At 36.7% G+C, this 21502-nt stretch overlaps 2 long non-coding RNA genes across 2 annotated transcripts; both read left to right on the top strand.

Moving 5' to 3' along the window:
• The first annotated feature begins 3026 nt into the window (after nt 1-3026).
• Nucleotides 3027-9011, top strand: LOC307097768. Its single transcript, XR_013813376.1, has 6 exons — nt 3027-3372; nt 3673-3746; nt 5499-5592; nt 7404-7490; nt 7904-7989; nt 8917-9011. It is a non-coding gene; the product is annotated as an uncharacterized lncRNA (long non-coding RNA).
• Nucleotides 9012-11015: 2004 nt separating this feature from the next.
• Nucleotides 11016-20193, top strand: LOC307097769. The gene is made up of 4 exons (XR_013813377.1): nt 11016-11383; nt 13268-13343; nt 15516-15601; nt 20052-20193. It is a non-coding gene; the product is annotated as an uncharacterized lncRNA (long non-coding RNA).
• The last annotated feature ends 1309 nt before the right edge of the window (nt 20194-21502 follow it).

The raw sequence follows: 21502 nt of genomic DNA, 5'->3' as shown, positions 1-21502 counted from the left end.
GTGTGTGTGTGTGTGTAATTAGTGTAATTAGTGTTTTAAAATTATTATTAGCAAATTATGAATTAATCAATAAACAATGTAGAAATGAATGAAACAAATAGGGGTGGTATTGCATCAGTGATGACTACTGGTGGCGTATGAGTCCTATACGATGACTACATGTTGAACTCTGAGGTCCAACATGAAATGTAGTCCATGCCCATTGTTTGAAGAGATCCCCTAGAAAGTTTTCAGGAATATATGAGGATCTTGTTTTTAATTTTTATGTTTATGCATTTTCTGTCTATATAATTGGATCTATGAAATAATTAATAAGCAAACATAAATAAAGATGGAGGTGGCAAAATATTGTCCAATTATAAAAGTAGGTGTTTAGTCAAGGAATAGTATTAATGTATATTTAAATCACTGATGTTGATAAGGGATTATATGGTATTAGGTCATTATTCTTTGACTAAAGATAATATAGGTATTAATAAGTGGTAGTTAATATTCATGTCTGTTAGTGGTCAGATCAATATTGTTCATTGACTCATGGGAAATTAAAATATATATAATGTAGATTACATGAATGAGTGACTCAATGAAAGGTGAAATGCAATGACTAATGACATAATATCTCAAACCTTTTTTTAAAATTATCTGTTCTGTCTTGTACTTACCTTGGTCACAGATGATTTCAGCATCTTTCATGATCCCAAGCTCCATGGTTCCATCTTGTTAAAACCTGGGGATCAATGTGAGTAATAGTCAAAGTACTTTTCTTGGTTTTGTGTTTTTGTTCAAAAAGGTTTTCACTGCATTATTAAAAATGTCATATAAAATAAAAAAATCATAACCGTGGCCTATCAAGCATTATATTAAGTAATCTATATAAGGAGACATTGAAGTTAATTAATGAAAGATTATAGTCAGTAAGAAGTTTTGTTTTACTTTTTGTGACCTTTGTTTTTAGTTAACTAATAAATTAATCTGTAAAAGCATTAATGAATATAATAGGAAGTAACCTGTCCAATATTGGTAATTGGTCAAGTACAAGTCTTGATGATGAATACTATAGGTCTGAAACTGAGGTCCAGCATGGAACATCAATCTATTCTTTTAGTTGGACTTTGACTTGCTTCCATAGAGAGATGTCAAGAATATACAGTGATTATATTCTTGTGAGAATTTCCTAGATGTAGATTTGTTATTAATGCTACTGGTATATTGGTGGGACCATTCAACAAATATACATAAGTATTTTTAAAAAATGAGGCATCATCTAACTTTTAAAGTGTGTGGTGATGCCTCTTAAGAAATAAATGGATAGGGGTCTCACCTCTTTGACTGAGTCATAAATATTCATATAAGTAAGAATCCATTGTATTCTTCTTGGTCTTGAAGATTGAGTTTTTGCTTTTGTAAGATTATATATATATATAACAAATCAATAGTGAATTTATGAAATATGGAAAGAAATCATCAGTAATGATTGGCTCTTTCTCTCTTTATTTTATTTTATCACCCTCTACTCTGTACTCCTGAGAATGAAAACACTCGAGCTGAGTAGAGCATCTTCCATGGTCATGAGCTGTGTGGTTGTCTCTATATAAGAAGACATAGGTTGATGTGAGTAAACAGTAAAAATTCTTTTCTTAGTTTCTGTGTTTTTTAAAAAGATAATTCACTGTGTTATTAGAAATCCTGAAATATAATTAAAGGCAAATGCATCTTAGTGAAGTATGGGATATATGAAACGTTATATTGATTACTCCAGTGGAAAACTGAGGATAATTAATGAAAGTGACACATTGGTGTTAGGATAACCAATGTATAGAATAGGGATATAAAGGCTCCTCTAGGGTTTTTGTTTATCAGTGTTTAGAAATTAATAGTAGGAAATTAATGATTTAATCAATGAATCTGTAGGAATGACTGAAGAAAAGGAGAGACAAGATTGGATCAATAATGAGCACGGTGGCTATATGAGACATACACAATGAATACTAGTATGTGTAGCTCTCTGAAATCCATCCCCCTTGTTTAAAGGGATCCGATAGATAGATGTCAGGAATAAACAAGGATCTTGCTTCTGGTGTTAGTCTTCATTCATTTTTATTCTATTACTTTAATTGAATAAATGGGAGAATCTATAAATTTATAAGTAAATATAGATGAATTTAATGAAGCATTGATCAATTATAAAAATATGTGTTTATGTAAGAAATACTATTGATATATTATGAAAATCCTAAAGTTCCTTTAGAAATAAATGCTTCATGACTACTACCTGTATAAAGATGACAAACAGTATAAGTCATAGACATTGTTCAGGTGCTGGATCAATTTGCAAGATCAACATTGTTCTTTTTCTTAAGGGAAAAATAGATCCCAAATTAATAATTGCCCAAACTGCTGAAAAAACAAAATGTGAAAAGCAACGATCAATGGAGAGAATGTCTCAACTCTTTTTATCATCTGCTGTCTTCTATGCTTCTCAGGACAGACACACTGGGCTAAGTTAAGGATTCTTCCTTGATCCAGAGCCCTAGACCTGATCAATGTGAGTTATAATGGAAGTTCTTGTTTTGGTTTTGCTGCTTTGTCAAAGTATATTCACTATATTAATAAAAAGTATGAAATCCAAAGAAGGTAAACTGCATTCTAGTAACAATTATGGGAGTAATAGGAATCATTATCTTGATTAAAAGCACATAAGAAAACAAGATAATGACAGATATTAATGTAGGAATGATTCTTGATACATATTAGAGATCTTAAGATCTTGTTAAGCTTTTGATTGTCATAGAGATTTAAAATTTTAATTAGTGAATTAATAAATTAATCAATAAACAATGTAGAAATGAATGAAGACAAAGTGGTCCTTGGATCAGTGATGATACCTGCTGGCATATGAGTCACGAATAACAAATAATATGTGTCTGAAAATGGGTTCTTTCTCTATATGTATTTTCAGTCATTATTATAATTGGATCAATGACTTACCAATGAAGAAATATATAAAAATAAAGCTGAATGGTAGTTGTGTTGTCCAATTTAAAACATATATGGAGAGGCAATAAATTCTATTAATATAATTTGAAAATAGTGAAGTCCAAAGAGAAATAAATGGTACGTGACTGTAACCTCTTTGGCTAAGGGTGATATAGACAGGGTAAATTATTGACTATGTTTATGTTCTTTGTCAGTGGGAAGTTCAAAGTAGTTTGTTTTCACAAAAGACAATGAGGTAAATATACTTAATAACTGATGTCTAAATGCTTCCATCAAAGATGAATGGAAGGAAGTCTGTTTTCGTTATCTGCTCTGCTCTCGACTCCACAGAATGACGCACTCCGGCTGATGGTAGCATTCCTCCATGGAGACCACGTGAGTAATAATTAAAGCTATTGTCTTAGTGGGAATGGCTTCTTTAAGGGTATTCACTGTATTGTTCCAAAGTATTAATTATGATCAAAGAAGGTGAAATAGGCCATGTTAAATATCTAATTGATAGGAAACATTTAATGGACTAACCCATAAATGTAATCCTGAAGTAGCTAATAAAAGATATTTAGTCAACGTGGAAATGATTTTACAGATAGATGATAGGGATGTCAAAGGATATTAGTATTGTTTCTAAAATTAATGTTTATTTTTATAATGAATTAATAAACACTTGTTTATTAGAATGAAAAGAAAGAGGGACAGTCATGGATCCATGATGGCTGGCGGACAATGAATACGACGTGTACACATGAAAGGTACTAGTCCACGCCCCATGTGTCAGTGGATCCTCTAGACCAGGGTGTGGGAGCTTTTTCCTGCCAAGGGCCATTTGGATATTTATAACATCATTTGCTTAATATAATTCACTTACTATAAATTTATATTGCTATGAAAAAAGCTCCTATATTTATTGCATTTCGAGTCCCACCTGCAGTTGCCTTGGCAGGGCCAGAACAAATGACTTCGCAGGTCTTATATGGCCCACCAGCCGGATATTCCCCACCCTGATCTAGACAGATGTGAAGCATATGCATTTGTGTTGGTCTTTGGGGTCAGGATTTTAATATTAACAAAGTATCAATGGCAGAATAAATAATAAATATATAAATGAAAAAAGATGAAGAGGGTGAAGCATTATTCTCTGATAACTATCAAGGTAAAAGAATATTAATATGCATTAGAATGAATAATAATTGGACCAAGTGTGTGCATGGATAAAAACAATGAAAAGTAAGAGTCAGTTATTGCCTGAGTCAGTTGTAGGTTTGAAGTTTATTAAGTTAAAAATAAAAAATAAGTATTATCATAAATTAATAAATGCCTAAATGACTATGTAAATAATTGGAGAAAACTATGAATCAATGAAGAGAAAGTCCCAATGTTTTTTATCAATTCTTTGCTTGGTACTTTTCAAAGGAGGTGATCAAGTTAATTTTGTCTACTAACATGATCAAGCTTTCTATGTTGCCTTTATCTTAGGAAAGAGACTAAAGTGAGTAAAAGTCTAAGGTCTTATTTTGGTTTGGGTCATTGTTTAAGGATATTTACAGTATTACCAATAGTAATATTATCAAAAAGGAACCTTTTGCCCAATAATAAATCTTATTCAAAACATTATCTTGATTAATTAATAACATGTATCATTGACATTGATTAATGAATGACATAAACCTAAGTGGATAATGATTTTACAGGTAGAAATTAAGGAAATTTAAGTATCTTGTTCTTAAGTTTTTGTGGATATTTTTATTATCAGTGAATTAATGAATTAGTCAATACAAAAATAGAAATGAATGAAGAAAAAGTAGACTTCTAATGGACCATGATGGTGGGAACAATTAGAAAATATGTGTATGAAACTCTAAGGTCCAACACAATGCCTAGTGTATCCTCTCTGTTATATTCGATATTGTAAACAGATGTTAAGAATATACAAAAATCATGTTCTTACTTTGGCTTCATCGATTTATACTTTTTATTATTAATGGATCTATAGAACCAGTAAAGAAATGTGAATCATAGCTACAGAAAAAAGGGTGAAGCATTGTGCAACTTGAACATGTCATGAGTAAAGAAATAATATTTAAAAAATGAAAACATTGTGTTCATTAAGAAATACTGAACATCAATGAACAAACAGGAAAAACAAACAAACAAAAACTCATAGACACAGAATGGTGCTTACCAGAGGGAAGGGGTTGGGAGAGTAGTAAATGGTAAAGGTGGTCAAATATGTGGTGACGGAAGATGATTTGACTTTGGGTGGTGGACATACAATGCAATATATAGATGATGTATCATAGAATTATACACTTGAAACATAATCTTATTAACCAATGTCACCCCAATAAGTTTAATAAAAAAGAAAAATAATTGAGTAAATCCATTGTTTTGGGTTGGTCTCAAATTTGAGACAGTTCCTTTTGTTAAGAGAAGATAATATATACACAGAAATTTTAAATACCTATATAACACTTTAATATTTTCTTCTGTCTGACTGTGCTTAGAATTTCTCAGAATGGACCATTAAAGCTAATTAAGCCTCATCCCATGGGGGCAGCTCCATGCTACCATCTCCATGTTAGCAGCACAGAGAGCAATGTGAGTAATAAATAGTCAAAGTTCCTGTCTGGGTTTGAATGATTCTTTTTAGGCTATTTAGTGCATTTCTAAAAAGTGCCTTAGGGAATCAAAGTAATCTAACTGTCATCCAATGAATTAACAGGAAACAGTATATTGATTAATGCTCCAATGAAATTTGGGATTATTAATGGAGGTATATTGATATGAGAATGATTCTAGATACGTAATAGGGATATCAATGTCTTCTTGGTTTTGTGAATCATCAAGTTTTAAAATTACAATTAGTGCTTAATTAGATCAGTGATGACTACTGGTGGCATTTGAGTCATATATGATGAATATGTGTCTGGAACTCTGATAGATAGATGTCAAGATCAATACAAAGGTCATGTTTTTGTTCTGATTTCATTGACATACCAGTAGATATGTTATTAATAGACTGATAGAAATATTAAACAAATAGTTAAGTATTTAAAGAATTAGGATGAATAAATACATAACCATGAATGTATGTGTTCAGGCAAAGGATATTAACAATTGAAAGAACATATTAATTAAGAAACCAATGTAGCTGTGAATTTCATCTATGGTTAAGAATCATATAGACATTAATTAGTATGAATCCATTGTATTGTTCTGGGTCAGTGTCAAGATTGAGTTTTTCATCATGTTAGGATAAATATACAGAGTGTCCCAAAAAATGTGTACGCACACTTTGAATAATTTATAAAGGCAGTGTTTATTAAAACACATTTCATTTTCTAAATTGAGCTATCAGCTGTTAAAGTATGTATACATTTTTTGGGGTACCCAGTATATACATTAAGATAAAAGAAGAAATATCTAAACCCTGAGTCTATGAAACGTGGTCAGCAGGGATCAATGTCCATTAGGCCTTACATTAAATATCTAGGGATATTTAGGACTTCTTCAGTGTCTTCCCTGGTCACAAGCTCTCTGGTTGCGTCTACATAATAGGAGGATGGAGATTAATGTGATCATAGTCGAAGTGTTATTTTCTGTGTTAAGTTATTTTTTATAAGGTAATTCACTGCAGTATTAACAATTATAAAATATAAATAAAGAAGGAATGCATTTCAGTGATAAATACGAGATATATGAACCATTATATTGATTAATCCATGTATGAAAAGCAGGATAATTAATCAAAGAGGAACACTGATATGAAAATAATATATGTACAGGTTAGGGGTGTAATAACTCTTCTTGGTTTTGGGTGAGTCATAGTGTTTAGATATTATTATTAGTGAATTGATGATTTAATCAATAAACAATTAAAAAGGAAAAAATGGGTTCCAATAAGATCAGTGATGACGACTGGTGGCGAACGAGCCACATAGATGACTACATGTCTGGAACTCTGAGGTCTATCATAAAAGAAACCTAGTTTGGTCTAAGTGTTCATATGTTTACATTCTATCATAATTGGATAGATGAGAGAATCTGTAAACAAATACATAAGATGAATGCAGTGACATTTTACAATGTCTCATTGTAAAAATATGTGATTATGCAAGAAATTACTATTGATACATTATGAAAACCTGAAGTTAAATTAGAATTAAATGGTACATGGCTAAGGATGACTTGGATAGTATGATTCACAGACAATATTCAGATTCTGGTTCAGTGGCAATATCAATGTTGTTTGTTTTCTTAAGAGAGAAAAAAACTTATACCAAATTAGTGACTGCCTAAGTGCCTTGCGAACTCAAAGGTGAAGAGCAACAATCTATGGGGAGATTTTCATATGGGGAGATTTTCTCATTTTTTTTTTTTTATCATCTGCTCTGCTATTTATTCCTTAGATTGGACAAATTCGACCTGCTTTAAGGGTTCTTCCTTCACCATGAGCCATAGGATTGCATCTCTGTTTTAGGAACATGGAGACCAATGTGAGTAATAATGAAAGTTCTTATCTTTTCTGATATTTGTTGTGAATAATTGCAACATTAATAGGAAGTGTTTTTTGATTAATTCATATATGAAAAACAGAATAATTAACAATGAAAATATCTTGTTGTGAGAATGATTCTAGTTAAATTCTAAGAATATCTAGTTACATTCTAAGGCCTTGTTGGTTTTTAAATTATAATTAGTGAATTCATGAATTAATCAATAAACAACATAGAAATGAATGAAGACAACATGGTCTTCTGGATCAATGATGATACCTGCCGGCGTTATGAGTCCCCATGACAATGCGTGTCTGAAACTCTGAGGTCCACCTCAGAAGAAATGGGGGTCTTGCTCTTCCTGCAAAGCATGCCTCATTTTATTATCCTCTGCTTTGCTCTTTACGCCTCAGGATGGACGCACGCGACCTGACTTAGGCATCGCCCTTGGTCCTGAGTGTTCTGGGTGCATCTATGTTGTAGGAGCATGGAGACCCATGTGAGTAATAGCAATATATTAGATATTACATATTTTGGGATTGAATGGCTGGTTTTATGGTATTCACTGTATTATTCCAAATATTACATGTAATTAAAGAATATGTGCACTCCTATGTTCATAGCAGTGTTGTTTATAATAGCTGAGATCTGGAAACAGCCCAAGTGCCCATTAGTAGATGAGTGTATAAAAACACATGGTACATTTACACAATGGAATACTATGCAGCTGTATAGCATTCCAAAATAAAGGATCTATTACCCTTTGAGACGGCATGGAGTGACCTGGGAATTATTATGCTAAGCAAAGTAAGTGAATCAGAAAAAGACAATATCACATGAAATCACTTATATGTGAAATCTAATGAACAAAATAAACTGAGCAATAAAATAGAACTAGTGACATGGAAAGATGGGACAGACTGATGAATCTCAGAGGGAAGGGGGCATTCACAGAAATAGTAAACAAATAAATAAATGCAGGGTGTCACCCAAAAATGTATACACACTTTAAAATGGAACATACTTTTAAAAACACTGCCTTTATAATTATTCAAAGTACGTGTATACATTTTTGGGTGGATACTCTATAAATGTAAATATGAAGATGGTGAAACTTTGTCCAATTATAAAAATATGTGGTTAGGTAAAAAGCTGTTAATATATATATTAGAAACAAATATATATTAGGATATAGGTACAAAGTGTTATTCTTTGACTAAGTATGATATAGTTATTGATAAGTAATAGTAAATATTCATATTATCTGTCCATTGCAACATTGATTTTGTTCATTTACTTATGAAAAAATAAAATATACATTACCTCAATTCATTACTTACTAAATGGCTGACTAATAGGTGATATTTAAGAATCAATAATTAATATCTCAACTTTATAAATTATTGTTTTCTCTTGTACTCCTTAGAATCATTGCATGTGGGTGATTTAAGCATGCTTCCATGTTCATAAACTCTGAGGCTGAATCTATGCATTAAAATCATGGAGAGCAATGTGAGTAACATAGTTCTTTTCTTGGTTTTGTTTTTTTTTTAAAAAAGGTTCTCACTGCATTATTAAAAAGCCTGAAATAAGATCTCTGATTGCCAAACAAGCTAAAAAAGAGTAATGGTGCTAATATGAAGTATTATGTTAACCTTTGTAGGAAATTAACCTTTGAGGTCATTAATAAACATATATATTGTTTATGGAAAGTAATTTAAAGACATATGCTAGAGATATTTAAGAATCTTGTTTCAAGTTTTTGTGACTCCCTAAGGCTGTGGTCGGCAAACTGTGGCTCTTTGGCCCCTTGAGTGTGGCTCTTCCACAAAATACTATGGCCTGGGCGAGTCTATTTTGAAGAAATGGCGTTAGAAGAAGTTTAAGTTTAAAAAATTTGGCTCTCAAAAGAAATTTCAATCGTTGTACTGTTGATATTTGGCTCTGTTGACGAATGAGTTTGCTGACCACTGCCCTAAGGTATTTATTTTATTATTAGTAAATTGGTGATTTAATCAATAAAGATGTATAGACATGAATGAAGACAATGAGGCTCAACCCTGGATAAATGATGATGATTAGTGTGCGTAGGAGTCCTTTTCCCCCCATTTGAGGTGATCCTATAGGGAGAGGCTAGGCATACAAAGGATCATGTTCTTGGTCTTTGTGTACATGAATATTTACAAATATCATTAGAAATGGCAAGATAAATAAACAAATATATAGTCAATACATTTGAATAGGTGAAACCCTCATCATTGTTAAAAATATATAGTGGGATGGAAAATAATACTACCCAGCATATATATATATCCTTGATATATATAAAAATGAAAAACAGTGATAAATAGTAGTCGGTTACCGATGGAGTAAGTTTCAACTTTGACATTTGATTTATTGAGAGAAAAATAAATAAATATGACCATAAATTAATAAATGCTTAAATAACTATGCAAATAAATAGTGGAAACTCTGAATCCATGGAGACAAAGTCTCAACATTTTTATCATGTTTCTTTGGTCATTTGTCTCCTGAATGGACCCTGGAACTGATTTCGGCTTCTGCTGTCTGTCATGTTCCCTCTGTGTCTGAGAAGCGATCAAGGTACCTAATGGTCATGTTGTTATCATGGAGTGGGCCATTTGTTTAAGGATATTTACAGTATTATTTAAAGGCATTAAATTTATAAAAAGTTAGCCATGTCTCATTGATAAATATGACATGAAACTTTATGTTGATCAATTGATAATGTGCAGGATTGGGGTCTATTAATGAATGAAGTATAGTCTATGTGGGGAATGATTCTGTAAATTGATCTTAGGGATACTCAAGAATCTCATTCTTAAGTTTTTATAATCCATGAATTGTTTTTATTATTATGAATGAATTAATCATTTAATTGATACAAATGTAGTAACAGATGATGAAAAATAGACCAAGTCATGGATCAATAATGATTCCTGGTGGTATAGGAGTCATGACAATGAAAATACATGTCTGAGACTCTGAGGTCTAGAACATAGTCTGATTCTTCTGTTGAAATGGTTTCTATGGTTTCTATAGAGAGATGTCAGGAATATAGAGATCATATTAGTGTATTGATTTCACAGAGATAGATTTGTATTTATTAATGGAATAGTGATAAAAGTATTAAATATAAATAAACATAAAGAATGAGGTGAAGTATTGTTCAATTATGAAGGTTTTGTAGTGAGGTAAAAGGTAATAATGCCATTGAAAACATTGATTCCCATTAAGAAATTAATGGCTCAATCGGTCACCTCTGTGACTAAGGATTATATAGATACTGATAAGGAAGTCTATTTTATTCTTCAGGGTCAATCTCAAGATTGAGTTTTTACTTTTCTTAAGATAAAGAATGTATATTAATACATACCTAAATACTGAGTTAATGAAATGTGTGCAAAGCAAGTATCAATGACAGTTTAATTTTATTTTTCATCTGCTCTGCGCTGTCTTCCTCAGACACTCTTGAGCTGATTTATGCATCATCCATGGTCACCAGCTTTCTAGTTGCCTCTAGTAGGAGGACAGAGATTAATGTGCATAATAGCTCAAGGTTTTTTTCTTGGTTTCAATGTGTGTTTTTTAAAAATTATTCATTAGGCAGTGCAAAAGATATTTAAAAGGGCAACTCTGACTCGGTGATAAATATGGGAAGTTTATTTTATAAAGATAAAAATAAATAAATCTTACCATAAGTGAATAAATACCAAAATAATTACGGAAATTATAGATCAATGGAGACAATGTCTCAATCTTTTTATCATCTGTTCTGCTTGATACTCTGCAGAAACAAAGCACCCAGCTGACTAAAGCTTTCTTCCATGATCAAAATAAGATGTCACTTCTGTTTTCAGAGAGACAACAAGGTGAGTAGTTATCGAAGTTCTTCTCTTGGTTTTGGTCATTTGTTTAAGGTAGTAATAACCTTAATCAAATTCCCACTATTATTAAAAAGTATTAAATATAACAAAAAATGTTAGCGATGGCCCATTGAGTAATATAATATGACACATTATTCTGATTAATTGATAATGTTCAACATTAACGTTGCTTAATGCAAAAGATATACTGTATTGGGAAAGATTTCTATAAATAGATTTTAGGGATATTCAGGGATTTTGTTCTTGCATTTTTGTGAATCATGTGTATTTTATTATTATCAATGAATTAATGATTTTTAATTGATACAAATTTAGGAAGAAAAGATGGCCTCACTTGGACCAATGATGATGACTGACTCATATGAGTTATGAATAACGAATAAGATCAATCTGGAATTCTGAAGTTTAACACAAAATGTAATTAGTGTATTCCCTCTGTTAAGAATCCTATCAATAGAAATATATGAAGATCATGTTCTTATTTTGGATTCCTAGATTTAGATTTATTATTACTAACAGATGAATGATTGAACAATTAAACAAATAAAAATAAATAAATAAAAGGAAAAGAGTTAATCATTGTCCAACTAAGAACATATGTGATGAGGCAAAACATATTAATAAAAATTGAGACTATTGATGCCCATTAAAACATCAATGGATTGAAAATTTTACCTTTGTTTAAAGATCATATAGACACTGAAATAAAAGTCAGTTTTATTGTACTGGATCAGTTCCAAGTTTGAGGCTTCCCTTATTTAAAAAATTAAATTTATTGGCCTAACATTGGTTAATAAAATTATATAGATTTCAAGTGTACAATTCTATGATACATCATCTGTATATTGCATTCATTCTGTGCCCCCCACCCACAGTCAAAGCTTCTGTCACCATATATTTGACCCCTTTTACCTTTTACTACCTCCATATCCTCTTCCCTTTGGTAACCACCATAGTGTTGTCTGTTGTCCTTTTGTTAAGGGAAAAAATATATACATTATGAAAATACAATAATTACCTATATGACTGAATAAATGAAATGCAGAAAGCAGGAACCATAGAGGATATCGTCTCAATTAAAAAAAATCATTCACTCTGTTTTGTTTGAGGGGATTTTATTGACACATGTCAGGAATACACAAAGATGCTTTATTAAATTTTTGATCTTTGTGTATTTTTATTATTCCATTACTAGAAGCCCAATGCATGAAGATTTGTGCAAGAATGGGCCTTCCTTTCCCTGACTGCTGGCACCGCCTTTCTGCTCAGGCTCTGGAGCCACCTCTTTCCGCTCCGGCCCTCCCCCTGCTCCCCCACCTTCCCACACTGCCCAGAGGCCCTGAGCAGCTGGGGTGGCGCAGAACTGCCTGTGGATACAAATTAACCCACCGTCTTTGTTGGGTTAATTTGCATACTCACTCCTGATTGGCTGGTGGGCATAGCAAAAGTACAGTTAATTTGCATCTTTCTCTTTTATTAGTGTAGATTATAATTGGGTAAATAAAAGAATCCATCAATAAATATATAAAGAAATAGAGATGAATGGAGCAAAGCTTTATCCAATTGTGAAAGTATGTGATTAGGCAGGAAATGGTCTGATATATTGAATACTCTGATATTATTGAGGAAGTAAAAGGTTAAAGGGTGTTTTCTCTTTGGCTGAGGATAACACAGACAATGTTAAATAACAGTCCATGTTCTGTGTCAGGGGCAAGAATGATACTGCTTATTTACTTCCAAAAAGATAAAATGTTAACCTAAATCACTACCTCCCTGAATGACTGACTGACTGGAAGGTGGGGTGCCCAGACCAGTGCAGACAGTATCTCACTCTTTTAAAAATCATTCCCTCTGCTCTGTACCCCGCAGTCTGGACACACTCGAGCTGATTTAAGCATCACGAGCTCCATAGTTGTATCTGTGCGTTACGAGCATGGAGACCCATGTGAGTAATAGTGACAGTTCTTGTCTTGGTGTCATTGTTTTATGTAAATATTCACTGTATTATTTTAAAATTGTGAAGTGTAATGATTGAAGGACGGCCCTGGCTCAGTCATAAATATGGGGCTCACAGGAAGCATTGCTTTGATTAATCCCTAAGTGCAACATGGAAGTTGAGTAATGTAAGGGCTTGATTGCCATGAGTAATAATTCTATAACACAAGTTTTATGTATGTATATTACTCTCAAGTTTTGTGACCTTAGGTATATATTTTATTATTATTGGTGACCTGATTAATTAATAAAATTCATATAGACATGAATTTAAAAACAGGACCATGTCTGGGTCAGAGGTGACCACTGGTGGCTTAGGAGTCATGGCTGCTATGTGTCTGGAACTCTGCGTCCAATACAATACAAATCTCATCTATTCTCATGTTGGAAAAAATCCCACAGATAGATGTTAGAGATATTTAAGCTTCTAATTTTATGGTTCATGGATTATGATTATGTTATTATAAAAGAGTCAATATCAGATAATTAACGATGGAGAGAGTGAAGTATAATCCAGTTATTAAATATGTGATAAGAAAGAAATTAATATAATTTGGAATGGATACTAAGGGGACCAAGTGTGTTACTCCTTTGGCTAAGGATTACAGAGCTATTGATAAGTAATAATCAGTGCCTTATTTTGGATCAATTGCAAATCCAACATTTCTTTTAAGAGAAAATACCCAAATAGTACCATAAATGAAGAAATGTTAAATTACTGAGTAAACGAAAGGGCACTCCTGTGCTGATTTTAACATTTTGCCATGGCCTCCAACTCAATGGTCATCTTAGGAGCATGAGCTTCCAGCATGAATAATAGTTGCAGTTCTTGTCTTGGTTGGGAGGATTGGATTGGTCAATGCATTATTAATAAGTAGACAATATAATCAAAGAAGACTAAACATGGCCCATAATGAACATGGGGTTAATAGGAATGGTTATATTGAGGCAGCCATATTTGAAACACTGATATGTTTCTTAAAACATCCATTCAAGAAACATAATCTAGTGTCTATGGGGAATGATTTTATAAACATTAGGGGTGTTAGGGCTCTTATTCTGAGTTTCAGATTCATGTATATGTATTTCTTAGTAAGTAGTAAATTAATGAATATATCAATAGACAAATAATAACTGAAGACAATGATTCATGTGCTTGGACCATTGGTAACATCTGGCCATGGATGTCAAGGATGATGAATAACATGTGTCTGGATGTCTGAGATCTGACACAAAAAGAAATCTAGTCTATTGCTCCTTTAGATGTGATCTCATAGACAGTTGATAGGAATGTTCAGTTATCCCATTCTTGTGCTTTTGTAGTTCATGGATAATTATATTATTACAGTGAACTGATACGTGAAGGGTTTAACAAATAGAACTGAATAAAAACCCTGCCACACCAGTTCCAACTGTAGCATATGTAATGAACAAGTGTCAGGACCAATCTATCATTAAGGATCTGGGATTCATGTTTCTTTAAATTTCAGAATGCAGCACATATAGACAGATATATGAATTCTGGGATGTCTTTGTTCTACTGGTTGTTCATTTTATTACTGCATATAAAGTATTTATAAAATTAAAGATTAAGCACTATTGAAATTAAAGAAGGCCAGTGATAAGTTTTGTTATATAACTAGAGCTGTTGTGCCCACTAAATTCCACTGTGAAGTGACATACTAGTAGTCTGGTAACGAGCAGCAACTGCACATGCGTTACTATTACTCAGTGCTATTGTACTGAGTGTTTGCAAAGATCTTGCTTTTATCATTGTGGTGAATAAATAAATTCATAGCTATTAGTAGCTCAGAGGGACAAAGGAATAATGTTTATAATTTAATCCACGCAGATGATAACCCTCTTAATTAAGTAAAACATTTGGGCTCCTCTTAGTTCTGTGGGTGAGGGACAGAGTTCTCATGTTGGGTGGCTTATTGAAGGGTGTTTGTTTTATTATTAAATGGATAACTAAATACTTTAATATAATTGTGGTCTATTCATGGGTCAGAGATAAGAATGTGACATAAATCATTGTTTATGATTAATTTCTTTCACGTTTGCCATATTAAAACCCCAATCTAGCCTTTTCATTTACCAGCATTCTTTTGACATCCCACAGGATGGAAGCACCATAGCTAATTAAATTATTCTGCAGTCATGAAGATCTTCACCTTATCCCTCTGGGGAAGGAGCGTACCGTGCTATGTAAGTAACAAAGTTCTTGGTTTGAGTGGTTAGTTCATAGGTTTCCATTACATCATTAAAAAAGCACAGAAGTGGGCCCTCAGCTTAAGTACCAGGCACTTTATGGAAGAGATGATGCCTGAGCCAGTAACAAGCTCACAAGGCTCTAAACTCCAGGAAGACAGGAACCATACTCATATGCCCATTGTGCCTTGCATGTATATCACGTGTAATAAACATTAATTGAATGAGTAGCTGAATAAATAATGATTGAAATAAAGAATGAATGAAGCAGTGAGTTAGTGAAAGAATGAGTCTTTGTGTCAACAAAGGATGAAAAAATAAATGAATGAAAATATGAAGGAGCACACCAATGGGCGAATGAATTGGCAATGAGTTGAGTAACTAAATTAATAAGTGCATACATGTGTGATGAATTAGTAAATGGACCTGTTAGAAAAATTTTCAAAAAGGGAATGAGTGAATGAATAAAGTAGGTCAATGAGTCGTAAGTGAAAGATGAGTGTACAAATGGATGAGTGAATAAATAAGTGAATCTCTGAATGAGTTTATGAGCTGATGGATAAGTGAAAATTAATTAGTAATGAGGGAATAAATGAACCAGTGAGTCAATCAGTGAATGAGTCAATCAGTGAATGAGTCAATGAATAACCAAATGACTTGATTAATAACTCAGAAAATGAGTGAGCGAATAAATGAATAAATCAATGAAAGAGGAAAAAGTTGAATAATTTAACTAATGAGTAAGTCAATGAATGAAACGAATTAATGAGGGAATGAATCAGCAAATGGACAGAGGAATGACTATATTAGAGTGAAAGAATAAAAGAATGAATTAGTGAGTGAGTCAATGAGTGTGTAATCCAAGAATAAATTAACTCCTCTGTGAATGGATGATTGAATATGCAAATTAATCAATAAATGAGTGGATGAGTCTGTGATCCATGTGTGAGGCAACTAGTGAATGACCTCACCATGTGCCTCCTTCCCTGTCCACTCCAGAGAGTTTGCCCCACCCCAACCTCACAGCACATTGTAGCTACCTCACCCAGATCACCAGTCTTACTCCATCGTGAACATTTGTTTAATTTCATCACTGAGCTGATGTGCCCTGAGAGCCAGAAACTGGGTCAAATTTTTCTCCGTGTCCCCAGTGCCTTCCCAGCCCTGTGCCTAGGAGGTGCCAGTAAATTATTGCCGAATGAATGAATGAATAATTAAAAATACATGTGCTTTTATGGAACCAGGATAACGCTTCTCAGAAGGCCTGGGAGCCATTCTGTGGGGAAGCGTGTTGCGTATCAGATGGTCGCCGTCTCCCATCCAAGTTCAGATTCTCCCTGGAGTCCAGCACCAGACAGTGAGGCAGGATACTGGCAGTTCTGACTGCCCTGGCCGTTGGCCCGTCCTTGGGCAACATTGGCTTGGCATGGTGGAATGGGAGCCCTGGGTCTTCCCGAAAGCTGCCCGTGCGCCTGCCAAGACAAGAAATTAAAAATAACCCAGTCTTGTTTTTATGCCTCCAAGTGAGTGGGCTCGCTCCCTGCCTCCTGGTTCTAGTTGTGGGACTTTGGGTTACATGCGAAGCATCCTCGGACCCAGCCTCAGTGTCATCCATTAGATGGGGACACTGACGCCCTCCAGCTGAATGGTTGCGAGAGTTAAGTTTGCCTAACAAAAGCTCATCATGATAAGGCCCTTACATGGCATAGGCTCCTGGGGTCAGGTCAGTGGGGATACCCTGGGAGGAGAGAGATGAGCAGATTTGGGAGTTCGGCAGCTGTCTGGCAGTGGAGTAGCCAGGTGCTGAGTTTCCCTCCAGCAGCAGCTCGTCAAGGAAGCTGGTAGTGTCCAGCTTTGATCTGCCATGTCCACCTTCAAGTGTTGCTCTTAGATTTGCCGCCAACTCACAAACTTAGGGTAGGATGGATATGCATTGCACTGGCCCTTTCTTCTCTCTCCATCTCCCACATTCACTCTGAGCCTCTTCCAGGGGCAGCCCCAGGGACCCTCCCATTGCTAACATTGCTGTCGTGTCCACGGCACACCTCTGACTCCAGTCCCGCCCCTTTAGCATCGCTCCAGTGAGCCAGGGTCACTGTGTGCTCACATCAGTCTTCCGATGGTCTCCCTGTCCCTGCTCTAGTCTGTTCTCCTCACTGCAGTCAGTGTGATCTTTCTAGAATACATGAGGATGAGTCCCATGCTCTTTCAAGCGCTCTTGTGAGTTCTGGAACCTCCAGGCCGAAGTCCAAGACCCTTGGTTTCCCACTCAAGGATCTTCATGGTTTGGACTCTAGCCACACCTCCCACCACACGCTCCCTGGCCTTGTGCACCAGCCAGTAGCTGCTTTCCCTAGTCTCTGTGTTTCTTTGTCTCTGGGCCTTTGCACAAGCTCATCCTGACCCCACTCTTAGAACCGATACTCGGTTGTGAACTTGACCTCCATTCAGAAACTTCTGTTGCTCGTTCATGACCTATTTAGGTATCTACCTTCCCAATCAGACTTTGAGCTCCCCAAGTGTGGATGCTCAATCTTGGGGGCCTCAGAGCCCCTACTGTCCAGTGCGGAACCTGTGCTGGTGGATCTCCAACTTGGTGACAATCGCCATAATGTAGTTATTATTCTTCCTCCTCAGTGTCTGGGACAAAGCCCCAGTCCCATTTAGTGCTGTGAGGGCTGATGGATCCGTCCGTCAGAATGCTGGTTGGATGACAGGGGATGAATGCCCGAAAGAAAGACTGTGAGATTGCCATCCTGGCACAGAAAGGGGTTCGTGGTGCTGAGGAGAAGCAACCCCTCTCTACCCAGGCCTGTCCTCCTGATCCTGCCCACTCCACTTTGCCTCCGCCTGCGACTCATTAAGAAATATGTAACCTTAATCCTTGAAATTGCCTGGGATGGAGCGTGTTTGCAGTCCATGGCACAGACATGGGGATTTTATTCCTTCCTTAAATAAATCTCACTCCCCCAGGAAGTTTGGACAGGATGTGGGCAGTTGGACCCGGGCTTGAAACTGAACATTTTGCAAAAGGCCCGTTTCAAAATTTGAAACCCCGTGGCCACTGGCCAGAGCCGAGCCTGGTTTGCGAGGTCGCTGGGCCTCCTCTCAGAGAAGGGAAGGAAAGGAAGATTAAAAACAAACGTCCACTGTCATTGAGCGGGCGGACGGTTTGCAGGAAGAATTCTGCGGTTTGGTTGCTTCTCTGATGAAACTTGAGTGAGCTTGGTCACGGTCACCCTCTTCTCTCAAGCTTTCGGCTCAGGCCTCATACCTTCCCAGAGCCAGAGGAGTCTGAGTTGGTCCTTCAAATGATGGGACAAGTGTCTGAGCACTAAATGGGACTTGGGCTTTGTCCCAGACATTAAGGAGGAAGAATAATAACTACATTATGGCTATTGTCACCAAGTTGGAGATGGGTGACATCAAGCCCTCATTGAGGAAACAAGGAAACAGGCCTTGGGAAGGCAGTGCCATGCTCCTGGTCCCGTCAGGGCCACAGTCTGGCTCGGGCAGCCCTGACTGCGTGCCCAGTGCCTCCCCAGGCTCATCTGGCCACAGAGCTCAGAGCCTCGCTTCTGGCTTGGCCACCAGGGCCCTGGGTGCAGGCCACCCTTGGCCTGCCTGAGCTTGCCCCTTTCCACTTGCTCCCAGTCTCCTGCTTTCATGACCTCGGGGAGAGCCTCCAGCGGGTGCTGGGCTGTCTGTCTGTCCTTCAGACCAGCCATTTCTTCAACCTGGCCGAGCTGAGCTCCCAGGCGTGGCTGGGACTGTATCGATGGGAACTCTCAAATCCAGATCAGGTGTGTGGCCACGGTGGGTCTCAGCCGTGTTCGTCAGGGCTGACAGGGAGCTGCAGGATCACCCAGCCCAGGGTGGGCAAGTTACAGTTAGTGTTTCAGCTCTGGGTTGGAGCTGTGGTGGGTTTATGAATGGGCATTTAATCCTTAACATGTTGAATAAAGATCAAAATACAAAAGAACCTTCATGGAACAATGATGGCTGGCAACAATAGTAACAATAGCAGGAACTCAATGAGTTGAAATCTGAGAGGCTTGATCTGCTCAGACAACTGCATAGCCACACACCCCCTATTCTGTGCTCTTGACTATCTCCAAGAGTCCTTGGCTGGACCTGACATCTGCTCCCTGCTCCTTGCTTCATCCTGAGTGTCTGCTAATTCCCCAGTTCACACCTCCTATCAGCTCTGTCACTCGGGGAGGGTCTCCCTGACACCCCAGCCCCACTGGAGCTGCTCAGGGTCTTCTCCATACAGAACACCGGTGTTTAGTAGCATCTCTATCCTTTTCCCATGGAATTTTGAGTATCCTGTCCCCGGTGCGGAACCTCCCTGTTTCCAGAGCCCCCCACCCAGGAGTGGTTACCTGCTCCCTGTACCCTGTGGGTCAGACATTGGGTTTTGTGACATGGCCTTCTTGTCTCGAAGGTCATCTGCAAAGATCCTGGAGGTGTGGCTGCCTGAGCACAAGCCCTCCTGAGAGGACGCCTCTGACGGTGGAGCCCTCGCTTCCTGGGTGAGTTCTGCGTCTCGTGCTTACACTCTAGGAAGCATACATGCCTGTGGGAAAGGGCCAGACAGTACAGTCAGTGGTTCCCAATGTGGGGCACATGCCCCATAGGGGGGGCAATTTTATTTTTAAGGGGGGCAATTCGAGTATGAGTTATTAACAGTGAAGTTATTGCATTTCTTATGGTTCTAGGGGCCTCGTATACAGCATATAAATATATATTGTGACATTTATGCATTTCAGTTCTCTATTAAATGTTTTGAAACTTTATTTGCTGTTTTTCATATCACTTCATATTATTATTTTTTTTAAACAATTTCTTAGTGATTTCTTCCTCAGGACTTCAGCTGTCCTTTTGTTCTTTTATTTTTCTCTTTCATGGGTGCCATGTTCTTTGGAAGCTTGTTTAGACCAAGTTAATGGCTTTTTAGGCTTCTCCAAGTGACTAGGAGTCACTTTTTGAATAATAAAAATTAGATGTCACTGGAGGGGCGGGGAGGTATCAGGATTTCAGAGATGCTTAGGTGGGGTGTGGCCAAATAATGGTTGGGAACCCCTGGTCTCGGTCACGTGAAGACTTGTAGGTGATCACAGGGCGGGCAGAGCCCATGTGAGGGCCTCAGTGGGCCCCAGCAGGTGCACCGGCCACCTGGAGCAGGGCAGGGGAGGCTGGGCCAGTCCTGGCAGAAGCCTCTCTAAGTGTACTGCAGGGCCAGTAGCGAAGCTGCTCAAAGTTGTCCAAGGTCCTACTAGGGAGAGGGCAAGCCAAGAGGTGAGGTCCGCAGAGGCTCGACCCCAGACAGCTGTCCCTTTGGTCTCCGGTCTCATCTAGGTGGTGGGGCCGAGTTCATTTCCCAGCTGACCAAAGAGAGTCCTCTTTGGCCACTTGAATCAGGACACAGGGTTACCTTCACACTCCTGCTCCAAGCGAGTGTCCTCAAAAGTATGCAGGTCACTGCATTCTGCGAACTGTCATGGAGATGCAGTAAGTGGGAGCCATGTGAGATTTCCCTTAAAGGACTCTCAGCCAATAACTGAAACATCTTGAACATAATTCTAAAAAATAACGTTTTTCTCATTAAGAAGGAAATAAAAAAAAAATACACCTCTCTTGTAAAAGCTTGTAAAATGCTAAAAAGAACAAGCTGGTCCCACCATTCAAAGATGATCCCTGCCCTCATTTTGTGACCAGCCTCTCGTCTTGTGTTTGCTCCATCCATTTCATAATTGTGTGTGTGTGTGTGTGTGTGTGTGTGTGTATGTGTATACACGCATATGTATGTTTGTATATTTTTAATTGGGGATCATCACGGTCATCTTAACTTTTTCACCCAACTCTGAATGTTTTCCCATGCCATTAAGTAATTTC

Source organism: Cnephaeus nilssonii (assembly GCF_951640355.1).
Source record: "Cnephaeus nilssonii genome assembly, chromosome: 4".
Classification (NCBI taxonomy): Eukaryota; Metazoa; Chordata; class Mammalia; order Chiroptera; family Vespertilionidae; genus Cnephaeus; species Cnephaeus nilssonii.
Note: the sequence above shows the minus strand (reverse complement) of the source record. Positions and strands in the feature narration are given on the sequence as shown.